Source organism: Ceratotherium simum, chromosome 3 (assembly GCF_057802395.1).
Source record: "Ceratotherium simum simum isolate JZ-2026a chromosome 3, ASM5780239v1, whole genome shotgun sequence".
Classification (NCBI taxonomy): domain Eukaryota; kingdom Metazoa; phylum Chordata; class Mammalia; order Perissodactyla; family Rhinocerotidae; genus Ceratotherium; species Ceratotherium simum.
The window spans coordinates 28,172,470-28,187,693 of record NC_141902.1 but is presented as its reverse complement, the minus strand read 5'-3'; the positions used below and the strand labels follow the sequence as shown (position 1 = coordinate 28,187,693).

Genomic DNA, 15,224 nt, shown 5'->3' with positions numbered 1-15,224 from the left:
TAGACATTGAATTTTATCAAATGCTTTTTCTGCATCTATTGAGATGATGGTTTTTTGCTTTCATTCTGTTAATGTGGTGTATCACATTGATTGATTTTCATATGTTGAAACATCTTTGCATCCCAGGGTTAAACCCCACTTGGTCATTGTGTATCATCCTTTTAATATACTGTTGAATTCAGTTTGCTAGTATTGTATTGGGGATTTTTGCATGAATACTTGTCAGAGATACTGGCCTGTAGTTTTCTTTGTTGTATCTTGGTCTGGCATTGGTATCTGCATGATGCTGGCCTCATAAAATGAGTTTGTAAGTGTTCCCTCTTTTTCCATTTTTGGGAAGAGTTTGAAAAGGATGGGTATTAATTCTTCTTTGACTGTTTGGTAGAATTCACCTGTGAAGCCATCTTGTTCTGGGTTTTCTTTCTTGGGAGGTTTTTGATTACTGACTCACTCTCTTTATTTGTTATTGATCTGTCCAGGCTTTCTATTTCTTCTTCTCTCTCTCTCTCTTTTTTTTTATGTTTTGTGCTGGGGCTAGGGGTCTACTTATTCTTGATTTCGTTTTGGTAAATTGTATGTTTGTAGGAATTTATCCATTTCTTTTAGGTTATCCAATTTGCTGCTATATAACTGTTGGTAATAGTTCTTTATGATTCTTTTTATTTCTGAGGCATCCATTGTAATTTCCCCTCTTTCATTTTTTATTTTATTTGAGTCTTCTCTCTTTTTTTCTTAGTCTAGCTAGGAGTTTGTTGATTTTGTTTATCTTTTCAAATAACCAATGTGTGTAGAGTGGAAAGAAAATTACTACCCATGGAGATATGGAACACTGTGAAATTATTTAGTTCCTTGTTCCTGAAATTCCCAAGTAATCTCAAACCTCCCTCCACCTCTGATATTGTAATGTATGAGTACGAATTCCAGGAAACAGGTCTGAATCCATGTACCAGTTCTCATTTTTCTGTTGGTAGTCACTAAAAGGTGTAACCAAAACTAGAACAGAGTTATCCTGCCCTTGCCCAATGCATGAACATTCACACTTACACATACACACACACACACACACACAGTATACTTACAGAAAAATGGGAAAATAAATACATGGCTACATATTGAGGGTGCCTACCTTGAAGGCAATTCTTCTCTCTAAAACACCTCCTGAAAGTAGTTAAATATAGTCAAGCCTGCTAGGGCAGATTTCCTTTGAGAAATGTCTGACTTCTCTTCTCAATCTAATGTTTGAGGCTAAACCCTCAAGAAGACATATTTACACTGAGAGAAGCCCCACTCTGTCCTGCTGAATAGGTGACCAATTCCCTCTTCCCGTTGGCTTTTCTTGGCCAAGGTCCATGGCTATGCTGAGTGTGGTCATTATTCTAACCCCATGAGCTCTTGAGCCACAAAAGTAGAGCGGCTCCAGAGGGGAGGCAAAGGGAAGATTCCTTGCATTTCAGCTTGTTGAGAGTTCTGCTTGCCCAAGGTCTAGCTGTAATGCTTTCCCATCCTTAGAGGTTGAGCTCACTTTCAGAACTTGAGGAAAAGAGACATCAAACGTTTAGCACTAAGTGTGAAAATAATAAGGTTGCACTACATTGGAAGAAGAAAGAATAAACAGTGGAGAGGAGAATACCACAAGACTTCCAACAAAAATTGCATCATGTGAGTGGGAGTGTAAATGCATGTACTTTTAAAAGATTAAGATTTAACTAGTGCTTAGCACTTTGGTTCTTTGGTCTAAGGTAATGATTCTCATTTAAGGTGTGAGATTCCCCCATACTCCCATCCCCATTCAAATCCCAGATGAACTCTCCTTTAAAAAAAAAAAAAGCCTTATTGAAGAGTAATTGGCACACAATAAACTGAATACATTTAAAGTGTACAATTTGATAAGTTTTGATATATGTGTACAACTGTGAAACTATCGTCACAATCAAGATAATCATCATCCATAAAAGTCTCCTCTTGCCCTTCTGTAATTTCTTATTTCCATCCCTCCCTGTCCTCTCCTCCAATCCCTAGGCATTTTAATACAGATGGAATCATACACTATGTACTCTTTTGTATCTGATTTCTTTCACTCAGCATAATTATTTTGATACTCATCCATGCTGTTTCATGTATCAATAGTTTGTTTTTATTGTGGAGTAGTGTACCACTGTATGGATATACCACGATTTGTTAACCCATTCATTTGATAAACAGTTGGGTTGTTTCCAGTTTGGGGCTGTTACAATAAAGCTGCTAAAAACCTTTATGCACATGTCTTTCTATGGACACATGCTTTCATTTCTCTTGAGTTAATATCTAAGAGTGAAATGGCTGGATTATATGTATGTTTAACTTTTTAGGAAACTGGCAAATTGTTTTCTGAAGTGGTTGTATCATTTCACATTTCCATCAGTAGTGAATGACTCTTAGTATGGTCAGTCTTTTAAATTTTAGCCATTCTTAATAGCTATGTAGTGGTATCACATTGTGGTTTTAATTTGCATTTCCCTAATTGGAAGTAAATATAAGTAAGGCCATCTTGCAAGTGAACATAACTGATGCCATCTTGTTACACTAAATAGCCCTTTCCTAGTTGAAACTTTTCTAGCATGTGATCATTATAAATTGCTACACAGTTTCATGATTTTCTGGCCCTGATTCTGTGCACAAACTCCTGCCGGCATACTCCGATAGCTTTGTTCTTAACAATTTTAATGAATTTTCCCAGGGAATAAGAAGGCCTCCAGAAAGCAAGAACACCTGTAGAATATTCATCATCATTGAGAGAAGAAAAGAACAGTGAAAGATCCTGGAGTCTGTCATGTACATTTCTAAAACCCCTTCTTAATGCGCATAGCTGCCTCAAGATTCTGTAATCCTTGAAGATGAGTTTTTGAGACATTAGTCACCCATCTTCCAATTTTCCAGCTAATCAAATCTAATTAAACTTTCTTTCTCAGTTCCTAACTCATTGTGATTAATTGGCTCAGATCACTGTGGGCAGAGCCCATTGCTCAGTATTGTAATGACTAATGATGTTGAGAATCTTTTCATGTGCTGATTTTCCATTCATATATCTTTTTTGGTGAAGTATCTGTTCAAATATTTTGCCCACTTTTCAAATGGGTTGTTTGTTTTCTTATTATTCAGTTTTGAGAATTTTTTAAAATATGTATTCTGGTTACAAGTCCTTTTTCCCATTTGTGATTTCTGAATGTTTTCTCCCAGTCAGTGGTTATCATTTCAGTCTCTGAAACATATCTTTAGAAAAGTGGAAAATTTTAATTTTAATGAAGTTTAATTTATCAATTTTTTTCTTTTATGGATTATGTTTTTGATATCATAGCTGAAAACTCTTTACCTCTTCTCAGCTCTCAAGGATTTTTCCTATGTTTTCTTTTAGAAGTTTTATAGTTGTAGGCTTTACCATTAGGTCTACAATGCATTTTGAGTTAATTTTTATATATGGTATGAGGCATGTATTGAAGTTCATTTTTTGCATATGGATATCTAATTGTTCCAGCACCATTTGTTGAAAGATTGGACTTTCTTCATTGAATTTCTTTGCACCTGTGTTAGAAATTGGTTTCCATATATGAATGGGTCTATTTCTGGACTCTCTATTCTCTTCTTTGATCTATTTGTCTATATTTACCCCAACATCACATTGTTTGGATTACTATAGTTGATACTGAACCTCTTAATCTCAAGTTTATGTGCCCAATGCACAATAAGCCAATCACTGAGACACTGGTGCTTAGAGATGGAGAAAGATTAATTTAAATTGGCCCAAATGAGAAGGCAGGAGGATAGGTTCTCTCAAATCCACCTTAATGAAAGAAGAAAGCAGGGGGTCTTTATAGAGCTAAGAGGCTTGGGATAAGGAGTTTCAAAGAAACAAAGGGGAAGTCTGTGTTTCTTTCACTCCATATAAGCCCTCGGGCAACCAGACTTCGGGGCATCAATGGCAGCTGGAGGCTGGTTATCTGGTAGTGGTAACTTCCTTAAAGGCATTCTTTTAATTCTGCAAAACAAGCTCATAAATCCTTGTGACCCTTGAGTCACTCCTCAGGTTAAACAAGAAAACAGCAAATTAACAAGCTTATAATGATGTGTGGACTAACTTCCTTTCACCTGTATCTGTGTTGGGAACAAGGTCAAAGGGTAATCATGCTTTTATTGAATATTTACAGTAACCTTCAGGTATCTGGCTTCATAGCTTTACAATAAATTTTGAAATCAAGTAATATTAGTCCTCTACTTTGTTCTTTTCAATGTTGTCTTAGCTATTCAAGGCCCTTTGCTTTTCCATATGAATTTTAGAATTAATTTATCAATTTCTACAAAAAAATCCTTTGGGGATTTTGATTGAGATTGCATTGAATCTATAGATCAATGGAAGGGAATTGACATTTTGACAATATTAAATCTTCTGACTAATGAACACAGTGTATACCTTTTCATTAGTTTAGATCTTCTTTAATTTCAGGAATATTTTGTGATTGTCAGTGTATATGTCTTGCACATATTTGTCAGATTTGTCCATAAGTATTTCACATTTCTGATGCTATTGTAAATGGAATTTTTTATTCTCTATTTTTGATTTATTGTTTTGACAGAGATTTTTCATATATTGGGGTATATGGGGTAGCTATTCTGGTTCAAAATGGATTTGGCTTGAACTAAAGAAGCCTGATTTATGGCCTGTCAAACATACATTGTACCACTGATTTAACCATAAAAATAAAAAGTGCATTAAACATTACCTCAAAGTAAAAGAATGTACTCTCTTAAGATAAGAATGCATGCTTCCTCTCCTATGATGCCAGTATTGGTAATGCTGTATAGGTAATGCCCATATTAGTACTCCTGAGAAGTTCCCTTTCCCAGACATCAGGGTCATGTTGACATGCTAATTTGCAACTGAATACTTCTTTGAAACTTTGATGAAGACGTATGCTGGGCATGTTTAATGAATGTTCTTTGTTCCAAAAAAGTATAAGACTGTACTGAAAACCATGCTTCTCCAGAATACTTTCTTTCTTTGTGGAATCTGCCTTCCCAGGTTATAATCCTCATCCTGGCTCAAGTAAAACTCACTTTACTTCTCTTATCTATGGAATGGTTATTGGATATTTTGCATCAACAGTTGTTAGCATATAAAAATACAATTGATTTTCACACGTTGATCTTGCATCTTTCAATTTTGTTAAACTCACTTGATCTCTCAAAAACTGGCAGCTTCCCAAGTCTTCCTCTCTACTTTTGGTTAGTCCACACTTTAGGGCCCAATAACCACGGTGACCTCTAGTCTCCCAATTCCTTTGCTTGAGAAATCTCACTTTAACCTCTCTATTTCAAGAGAATCTCTGGACTCCAATCAAGTTAAACACTTTGCCCCAAGGCAAAGGCAAAGTCATTCTGGAGAGAATAAACAACCCTCCCATACCCACCCAAATGTTCTTGAAAACTTCTTTTCAGTCCATTTTGGGTACTGTTCAAGCCCTCCAGACATATCAGGTCTTTCTGATCATTTCTTATATTTAAGGCTGTCCTTAAGGCCAAAGAGAAAGTCAGCAGAAGGAAGTAATTAAAAATCCTCTCAATTCAAATGAGTTGGGGGTGGGGAGAAGCAAGAAGTGGAATATCAAACCACTTAGTTTGGCTCTGAGCCTACAGTGTGGCTGACATTCACCTCTAGGGACTTGGCATAGAGTACAGTGAGAATATATACATGTGCATGATATATAGATTCATATATATCATATATAAATATGCATATACACACATATACATATTTGCATATATGCATATACATATATACGCATATATGTATATATAATAATTTCCTGTAACGTGAGGAGTTGGTTCTCTTTTATCACAGAGAATAATTCTATTTCCTCTTTCCTCATGGCAGCATATCAAATATTTGAGGATGGTAATGATGTCCTTCAAGTTTTCTCTTTTGGATATTTAAGATCTTCAGTTCCATCAATAAATATTCTTCCTCTAATGAGATATGCAGCCAGCCAGCAATTCAATCAGTCCTCTGCATTCCTGGTTGTTCATCTTGGAGTATGCTTCATTTGCTTGGCAGCAGTGCATTCAAAATGATCCTGATAAAAAGAAAGGTGGGCAGCTGTGAGTGGTGCAGGCAGGAAGAAATCAAAGGTAAGAGGACAATAATGGAAGGTCTGAACCGAGGGAGCAGAAGAAACATTTCCAGAGACCAAAGTAATCTGTGGGTGACATTTAAAGGGGCTACAGAAAGCAGAATAAGTCAGCAAGAATTCCTGGACACCAGGCAAGTGTTTGTAGGGTAGGGCTTAACTTTTCAATTCTTAAAAGAATTCCTTTAAAACACAAGCAATCAGCTTTTGTAGAAAGTCAGTTGAAACCCATCCCCACCTTGTTAATGGAACAAGCAGCCCAAGAAAAGCTATACCGTAAGCACTACTGTCCTCCCTTCTTATGGCTGAGATATCTAAGGATATATGCCACGTTTCTCCATTGTATGTTTAGGATACTGCAAAGTTTGAATCTCTTAAGAAAATGGGACAGGACAGTCCTACAAGGTGATTGTGTTCAAAAGAGGGGGACTAATGAAATACAGTGATGAAGACTTGGGAAGTCACCACTGTGTTTTGTACATTTCACAAGGTGGGATCATATAGGTCTGAACCCTGGCCCTCTGATGCCCAAAGTAAGAATCATATCCTTATCATGAGCCAAAGGGCTGAACAGCACATCTTTTAGAGGACATGCATTTCCACTGCCACATTCAGCACTGCGCTGGTCTGCAGAAAAGCCAAGAGGTGGGTGGCACTGGTCATCCACTTAGCAGGACAGAATGGGGTCTCTCTCACTGGAAAGTAGGTCTCCTGGAGAGTCTGAAACCATGCATTGGCCTGAGAAAGGAGGTCAGACATTTTCAGAGGAAACCTGCCCCAGCAGTGCTGAATGCATATGCTGTGTTAAACTGGTTCTACCCAGTGTCTTGTTCAGGACATTGCCTTAGAGATTCTCACTCTCAATAGGTAAACATACATTTATTTTTAGGGAACTTCCCCCCTTTTCTGTAAGGATACTCTGTGTGTGTGTGTGTGTGTGTGTGTGTGTGTGTGTGTGTTGGGTGGGTGGGGCATTCATCTCTGTGCTGGTGTCTGGTATACCATTTAGTGACCGTATGAATATGAAAACTGGCACCTAAATTCAGACTAGTTTCCTAGAACTTAAACTGGGTGAGAGCTGGAAGGCCTTTAGAGATTTTTAGTGCTTGTTTTACCAAGAATTCCACGAAGAGGAAACTAAAAGATCTTATGGTGTTCCAGATTTCTGTGGGTAGTAATTTCCTTTTTTCTCTGCACATGCCTATGCACTTGTTTGCTCTCCGTTTCAAGTATTTATTAAAGCCTAATATGTGCTGGTCACTTTGCTAGGTATTTTAGAGACCCAGAAGTATGCACCATACAATTTCCCCTCAAGGAGCAGAGGTCTAAGCTGAGGATGCCGTACTAGAGCATATGATTCTACAAACAAAATGAGGCAGTCTCTAACTAAGTGCCGTAGAGTCTCTTTCCCTTTTTCTTTGCCTTCTTATTCAGTTCTTTCTTTGTATCTTTTGTAGCATTTTCAAAAAGATGGACATAGGAATAGAGAGGAAACCACAATTCAAAAGTAGTTCTGGAAGATTAAAAAATAAAATTAAAACATGCATATTCTTTTGAGAATCTTTCATACAAGATAAAGAAATATGGGAAGGAGAACAGAACAATTTGACATTTTCATAACTGACTAAATTTATGTTGAATGGGTAATGTCAGTGTGGATGCTTACTTCTGGATGCCATGGGTCACCTCTGTTACATGTGTCCTGTTCAGATTCTTGAGAGTGGGAGTGAAGAGGAAGGAAGAGCAAGGATAAAAGTATGTCGTGGGTTTCAGAGTAGAGAAGAGATGAAATCTAGTTGGTAAACAGCAAAGGCACTGTGAATTAGAAAAACATTGAGATGGTCTTTCCAGGGTGAGTAGTGTTTGATAAATATGGAGAAATGGGAAATCACTCTAGTTGAAGAAATAAAAAGAAAATGATCACAACTGAAAAAGGTGTGAGTTATATTTGAGGAATTACAAGTGGACCAAGTTGATTGGAACAAAGATCTGTACAGGGCAATCTGTTGCCAATATGCAACTGTCATTTGATAAATGTTGGCCCCACTATTGGGAGACAAAAGTAGTAAGATAGAGAGGCACATCCTGAGAGTACCTTCAGTGTTAGTTAAGAGTCTTTTAAATTGAAAATAATTTTTGCTAAAATAAAAAAGGAAGGTTTCTGTAAGGATTCAAGGAACTCTCAAAGATTCCAAGAGTGGAACACAGTGAAGCCTCTGGAGTGGGCCACAGCTAGAGACTTGGAAGGTATCTAGGCTCCCCTTCTCACTATAATCTCCCCTCTTTTTTGTGCCTTGGCACTCTCTCCCTTATGCTCTTTCTATAGTAATACTTTCTCTGCTTCTCGGTCCATGTGGCAGAATATGTCTGATGTTACAGCTCCTCCAACTCCAATTTCTTTTCTAGTAATTGTGGGCTAATTAATTTGGACCAACCTCCTAGAGGAAAAATTATAAAAATATTGGATAAGATTTTCCCAAATCTCCTTAAAACCATCAAAGTAGGATATGGTAGTAAGCAACTACCAGGCCAGAACCTAAGAGAAAGGTGAAATCCAACACACAAGGGAAGCATTGATCTTTGTAGCTCTGAAGACATTTGCTAATTATTTCACAATTGGGCAATAGTTTTGGCAGCATCTTTGGGTGGAAGAAACAAGACAGAGAGATGTCAGGACCCAGTACCCACCAAAGGTGGAAAGTCTAGTAAGACATTCTCCCAAATATTAAGTTGTGACTCCAAAGTGCTAGTCCCATAAGGTAAGGAGGAACAAGAAGCAAACCTACCTCTATCCTCCCACTTCCAATAATTGTTGTGGAGCTCAGCAGAAATCAGCTGAGCTTAACAAGGAAAAATAGGATGAGCTTTCAACTTTTCCTGAGAAGCTGTGACCACAGGCCTGCCTTCTCCCCAATTTGCAGCTTGGGTTTACATCATCTTGGAGGCCCAGGGAACGTCTGACCATGAACTTTTTTTAGAGTCCTTTTGGGTTGATATGCTCCAGATGCCTATGAGAAACAAAAGCAATATATTTTTTTTCAGGAAGACACCCTCATTTTGGCCTCAAAAATTCACTGCGTATAATTTTGCAAAGATATTGAGCAGTACACATTCAAAGGTGACCAATTACACAAGCAAACATAGTGACATGAGTAAGAATCAACAAAACAACAGATAGAATACTATTGGGATTATCAGTTATAGATATTAAAACAACTATAATTACTATGTTTAAAGAAATAAAAGACAAGCTGGCAAATATCTGCAAGGAATAGGAAATTACAAAATTTAGCCTAATTATTGGTGGGATTGTAAACTGGTACAGCCACTACAGAAGACAGTATAGAGTATCCTCAAAAAATTAAAAATAGAACTCCCATATGATCCAGCAATTCCACTTCTGGAATATCTAAAGGAAACAAAAACACTAACTTCAAAAGATGTCTGCATCCCTATGTTCATAGCAGTATTATTTACAATAGCCAAGACATGGAAACAACCTAAGTTTCCACTGATGGATGAATGGATAAAGAAGTTGTGGTATACACATATAATGGAATACTACTCAGCTATAGAAAACAAGGAAATCCTGCCATCTGTAACAACATGGATGGACCTTGAGGGCATTACGCTAAGTGAAATAAGTCAGACAGAGAAAGACAAATACAAATACCGTATGATCTCACATATTTGTGGAATCTCAAATAAAAAAAAATGCAACTCATAGAAAAAGGGATCAGATGTGTTGTTAACAGAGGAGGGGGTTGGGGGAGGAGGAATTAGAGAAAGGTAGTCAAAGGGTACAAACTTCCAGTTACAAGATAAATAAGAACTTAAGTACATGTCATGTACTGCATGATGACTACAGTAAACACGCTGTATGATATACATGAAAATTGTTAAGAGAGTAAATCCTAAGAATTCTCATCACAAAGAAATAAACATTTTTTCTTTTCTTTTTTTGCTTTCTGTTTTTATTGTATCTGTATGAGATGATGGATGCTAACTAAACTTGTAGTGGTAATCATTCCACAATATATGTAAGTCATACCATCATGCTGTACACCTTAAACTTACACAGTGATGTATATCAATTATATTTCAATAAAACTGGAAAAAAATTTGGCCTAGTAGTTTTGAGAAAGAATCAAATAGAACGTCTAGAATTGAAAATGACAATTTATAATTACAATTGACTCAGTGAGTAGATTTAACAGCTGATTAAACAAAGCTATAGAGAGAATTAGTGGATTATGGGTAAGAACATGTTATCCAGAATGCAACATGGAGAGACAAAAAGACAGAAAATATGGAAGAAAGGTTAAAAGAAATGGAAGACAGGGTGTGAAGGTCTAATATGTGTTTAATTCCAGTTTTATAAATGGAGAAAGAAAAATAAAGCAAAAACAACATTTGAAAAGATAATGCCTGAGAATTTTCCAGAACTAAAGAAAGACAACAACCTATTGATTTAAGAAATCCCATACCCAAGAGCCTGACCCCTTCACCATTGGAAAAACATGAGATTTCCTTATGGGATCATTTATTCCTGTTTTACACTTCTAAATTGAAATCTTCCCCGGATGCATCTGATTGGTGGAACCCAGGTCACATGCTTACTCCCAGCTGCTAGCTGGGAAAGCAAATTTTCTAGGACAGACTTACTTATAATATGTGAAATTACCAAATGTAAGGAGAATGTTTTAAAAATGTTGGACACTCTCTCACCACAAATGCCTGCAACAGGGCTATTCAAAAAGCTCATGTTCAGGCCTCTGCTGTTTTCTTTTTGGACGCTCTTCCTCCAAGAGTACATAACTCTTAGAGGCTCTAACTCAATGCGTGATTTATGTAATTTGATCTAACCTTGACCTATCGATCTATGGAACTCTATAGACACAAGAGTATTCTAGCTATTGTACAATTCCCCTAAACTCCTCCATCCTCACCTCAGATTTGGCCTACCTAATCCTAGCACTTCACCCCTCTGCCCTCTCCACACACCCATCTCTCCTTTAGACTTGTTTTTTTCTTTTTTTCCCTGCAACTATCATCTTGCTTCTGCAAGGTATAATATTTGAGAGTCTTCCCTCCTTCCTCTTTATTGTCCCTTACTTCCTCTTTATTCATATCTGACTCCAGCAGAATCTGCCTTCCCTGTATCTCTCTCATTCATTCCTTCCTTTCCAGTCCCATAAATGTGACCCTCCTGCAGCTTTACTGTTTGAGCATCTGAGCATCTGCATGGTGACCAATCTCTAATGTTCCTTTGACTCTGGTTTCTCTTCCCTTCAATTCATTCTGCATATCCATGCCTGGTGAGTTTCCATTTTCAATTTTTAAAAGGGCATAACTTCATTCCAGAAATCTGTGTCTCCTACTAACCTGTCTTCTTACCTTCCCTCAATTCCAGGAGGGCGGACATCTGCCCCAGTCAGTGTTCTCCCTCGGCCCCTTGAATGCCTGTCTTTCTCTTAGACTTTGCTCATAAATTTTCTTTTACCAGAGATCACCCCGCCCCCAAACTTGTGTAAATCTTAACCCCCCTTAAAGCGCAGCTCAAGCCCCATCCCCTCCTGAAGGCCCGCCTCTGTGATGGCTCCCTGTAAGTTAGTGAACCTTGGCACTGTCCTCCACTCCCTTACATCTGGCACAGCTATTTTTCATTGTTCTCTTTCATGAAAACTAGAGTTCTTTTATTTCACAAGACTATAACAATGACTTCAAGGTAAAGACTGTATCTGGATGCCTTCTTCCTAGTGCAGAGCCTGGCTCAGAATTGGAGTTTAGTGTTTGTTGAATGAAGGGATGAATTAAATAGCGAGTTAAGGAAGACCTGCTCTGGCGCTGAGATTCGAGCTGTGAGAAAGGTCCCTACATCTAAGGAACTTGAGGCAGGCGGTTGCAGGTCGGTGGAGGTCCTGAGTCAAGGAGAAAACCCAGTGCAGACGTCCCAGTTTCAGCTCAGAGACCTGTGGCAGGCAACTTCCTCTATGCCGGGTTTTCCTTCTTAATTTTCACAATCGGGGCGGGCTGGGGGGTAGTGAATGCGGGGGACGACAACGACACGATGACGACAACGACAACATGGGGAGCTTTCACTGTGTTAGACTGTGTCGCGCTGGACAGATTTCTCCAATCTTAAGATAGTGGTGGTCCCTGTCACTGCCCCCTACATTATGCTATCCGCAGCAAGAGCCTGCAGACTGAGTTCCAATAGTCGGGAAATAGATTGAAATGACGTCCAGGTTTTGTTTGCTTCTTACAACTCAATTACGCTAATAAAGGCCCAGCATAAACCCCTTCTTTTTCTGCGCAAGAAGGAAGCCACTTGTCCAGGCGGCCCTATAGCTCAGGGGTTAGAGCACTGGTCTTGTAAACCAGGGGTCGCGAGTTCAAATCTCGCTGGGGCCTATAAAGCATCAGTCGCTCTTTTGTGTTCTTCTCACCCCTCGCCCCCTCCCAATGATAACTTTAACCCCTGCGGATATCCAGCTCTGTGTATCTTCTCGCCGCAGTGACCTCTGCGCCCGCTGAGCAGAACGGCTTCCTCGTAGGTCCCCGTGTTAGTGCGCAAGCGCTGCTTTGCTGCCCGGGAGGTGGCGGAGTCCATTTCGACGGCGGGAGGCGCTGCCAGCCTGCGCGGACGCCCTGGCTGTGCGGCCCGGCGGGGAGTGCCCGGAGGCGGCTGCCTCGCGAGCGTCGAGGGCGGTGGGAGAAGAGAATGGGATGGAGCCTGCAGCACCCGCTCTGGGCAGGTTTGGAGCCCAGAGCAAGGTCCTCCTCCCCAAAGGGAGGAGCCGCAGTCAGCCGCCCGGGGTAGGCGTCCGGGAGAGCGCAGGCGGTCCGGCGAGCTTTGAGGTTGCCGTGGGTTTTCCAACACTTCGTTATCTCAGCGGGCAAAATGAAGGGCGAGACTTGGGTCACTAAAATTGTTATGCTCAAAGAAATTGCGGCTTCCTCTTTGAAAAACCTTAAAATATTTTCTCCAAAAGTCAGTTCTCACAGAAACATTGGGCTTGCCCATACGTATTATACTCCCCCTCCTCTCCCTCCGCGAGTCTGGGGACACAGAGGCGGAAGAGGATCGCGCTCGCCGGCGCAGACGCGCCCGGATTCCGAGCGAGCGCAGGAAGTGAGGCCAGGAGGAGAGGCGCAGGCCTGCGCCCCGAGGCCCGCCCGTCTCCCTGGCGCGCCGTGGCGCGGTCGGAATTGGGTGTCCCACCGCCTCAGGCCTCAGTTCCCCCATGCCCGGGTGGTCGCTCGCAGTCTAGACGCACACCGTGCCAGAGAGGCCCTCGCGCTAGAACACAACAGCCCCCGGGCGAACAGAACTCCCCCCACCAACCCCCGGCCCCCGCCCCCCCGCCGCCGCGGGAGGCCTCGGGATGCACGGGTTCTAGGTGCGCCTGGGAAGAGCCCACGGGGTGGCCCTGCTTGGAGGCCCCTCAGTGAAGGAGACTCCAGCTCTAGAAGGGTTGTTCCCAGAACTGCGAGCGCAGGACTTTGTCACACGCTGGCTGCTCCGCGGTGTCCACTCACCAGCAACTAGAGGATTATCTCGCATCCGCCTCTGTTTATCTCTGTCCTGAATAGGGGATTCTAGAGGAGGTGTTCATGTGCTCCCTTCGATAGCTCAGCTGGTAGAGCGGAGGACTGTAGTACTCTTCATCATGTAGTCATCCTTAGGTCGCTGGTTCGATTCCGGCTCGAAGGAAGAGCTGCTGTTTTGGGGTTTCACAACCACCCAGCGAGCCGTTGTTCACCGGTTTCTTCCACCGTTCTCTGTCTTCGGGAGGTCCCTTTCTCCAGACCTTACCCCTGTCCCAAAGAATAATTCCGCTTAGTCGAGAGTTTGAACTCATAACGCATCTTTAAAAAATTGGTTCTACTGTGCACTGTTCTTAAAACAGTGAGGAGGGGAATGTGAACCAACTCTTTCAACCAGGTTGGAAAGGTTCTGAGTTACCTAAGGTGTTCTTTCTTTTGGCTTCTAGTGGATCCTACGTTGCTGCCCGAGACCCAAAGTTCAGAGACCCAAAACCACTCGTTGGCAAGAACCGTATATATATACATACATACGTATACGCCCTGCAGCCTGCGGGGCTTTAATGTGCAGAACAAAGCCCCTGAGACCTTCAGCCCAAATGTTCGCCCTCACTCTACAGACATTCATTCATCGGCCGTTACGAGACAGTTTTAATTCATTTAGCTATTCATATATTTTTATAGTTCCACAAACAGGATTTTGAGCCAGAGCAGGAAAGAGGAATAGGATTTGACGTGAGTTAGGATGAGACTGAGAGAGAGAATTCAAGACCAAGGAAACAATTGAAGCAAATGTGGGGAGATGGAAAACTTCATTCTCACTCGGGGAAACTGCGAGACGTCTGGACTATCCGAACACGCGCCAGCCTGGGCCGCCTGCAACCGACTCCAGCTCCCGTACTATGGTGCCCACCAGTCCTGCCCCTAGGATTTTATGCTCGCGCGAGGTAGTAGCAGCGCGACAGATACACTTCCCGCGCGCGCGTCCTGGGCTCGGGACCCTACAGCCTCGCAGCCGAGCTCCGCTCGGGCCCTCGGGCTCCAACCCGATTCCCTCCAGGCTCTCTTCAGGCTCGAGCTCGCGGCTAGACCCGTCCCGGCGGGGCTGGGTGGATCTCAGACACGTGGCCTGAAGTCTGAAAAGCTGCCTCCTCTCACCCCACTTGGCGTCTGGAGGGGTCCAGGACGTGGATCGGGGAGAATAAGCGAAACTAGGGCCAGAGTCAGATGTGAGACTTTATGAAGATGGGAAGAAGAACTAAGCAAGGCAAAAGGTAAATGTCACAAAGGGGAACAAAACCGTTGAGTGGTGTAGCCAATCGCTGACGGGAAAGTGAAGTTCAGAAGATACGTAGGGAAAGTTCTTATACCGTGGCTCGTTGGTCTAGGGGTATGATTCTCGCTTTGGGTGCGAGAGGTCCCGGGTTCAAATCCCGGACGAGCCCGGATTCTCTGGTATCCTTTTGTTGTCCCCCCCCCCCCCTTCTTTGGAAACTACTCATGGAAAAATTGAGCTCT

The 15,224-nt window shown here is 41.5% G+C and overlaps 3 non-coding genes across 3 annotated transcripts; all 3 read left to right on the top strand.

Annotated features, from left to right (window-relative positions):
- The first annotated feature begins 12,499 nt into the window (after positions 1-12,499).
- On the top strand, positions 12,500-12,572 carry TRNAT-UGU (transfer RNA threonine (anticodon UGU)). Its single transcript has one exon. It is a non-coding gene; the product is annotated as a tRNA-Thr (tRNA).
- Positions 12,573-13,783: 1,211 nt separating this feature from the next.
- Positions 13,784-13,875, top strand: TRNAY-GUA (transfer RNA tyrosine (anticodon GUA)). The gene is given in 2 exon segments: positions 13,784-13,820; positions 13,840-13,875. It is a non-coding gene; the product is annotated as a tRNA-Tyr (tRNA).
- A 1,204-nt stretch (positions 13,876-15,079) lies between these two features.
- On the top strand, positions 15,080-15,151 carry TRNAP-UGG (transfer RNA proline (anticodon UGG)). Its single transcript has one exon. It is a non-coding gene; the product is annotated as a tRNA-Pro (tRNA).
- Positions 15,152-15,224: the final 73 nt, after the last annotated feature.